Source organism: Penaeus monodon, chromosome 28 (genome assembly GCF_015228065.2).
Source record: "Penaeus monodon isolate SGIC_2016 chromosome 28, NSTDA_Pmon_1, whole genome shotgun sequence".
NCBI lineage: Eukaryota > Metazoa > Arthropoda > Malacostraca > Decapoda > Penaeidae > Penaeus > Penaeus monodon.
In genome coordinates this window covers 38,043,153-38,043,420 of record NC_051413.1, presented here as the reverse complement: position 1 = coordinate 38,043,420, position 268 = coordinate 38,043,153, and positions in this window count along the sequence as shown.

Sequence of the window (268 nt, the reverse complement as noted above, 5' to 3'; positions counted from 1 at the left end):
CAGCAAAACACAGCTAGAGACATGCCCATGGGGATTCTGTCAAGAAACGAAGAAACAGACAGACAAAGAGACATACGAACGAGGAAATAAGACCAGGGTGAGGAGGGATGCCGAGCGGGCGGGGAAATGCATGGGGAATACGAGGCGAATTATGTCTCTTGTTTTTGTTGTGTTTTGATGTGTTTGCTTCGTCGTGCAAAGGCCACGCGGATGTTTTTCTTCTCTTTGTGGTGTGATCTTGGGAGAACGAGGTATTGAAGAGCGAAGA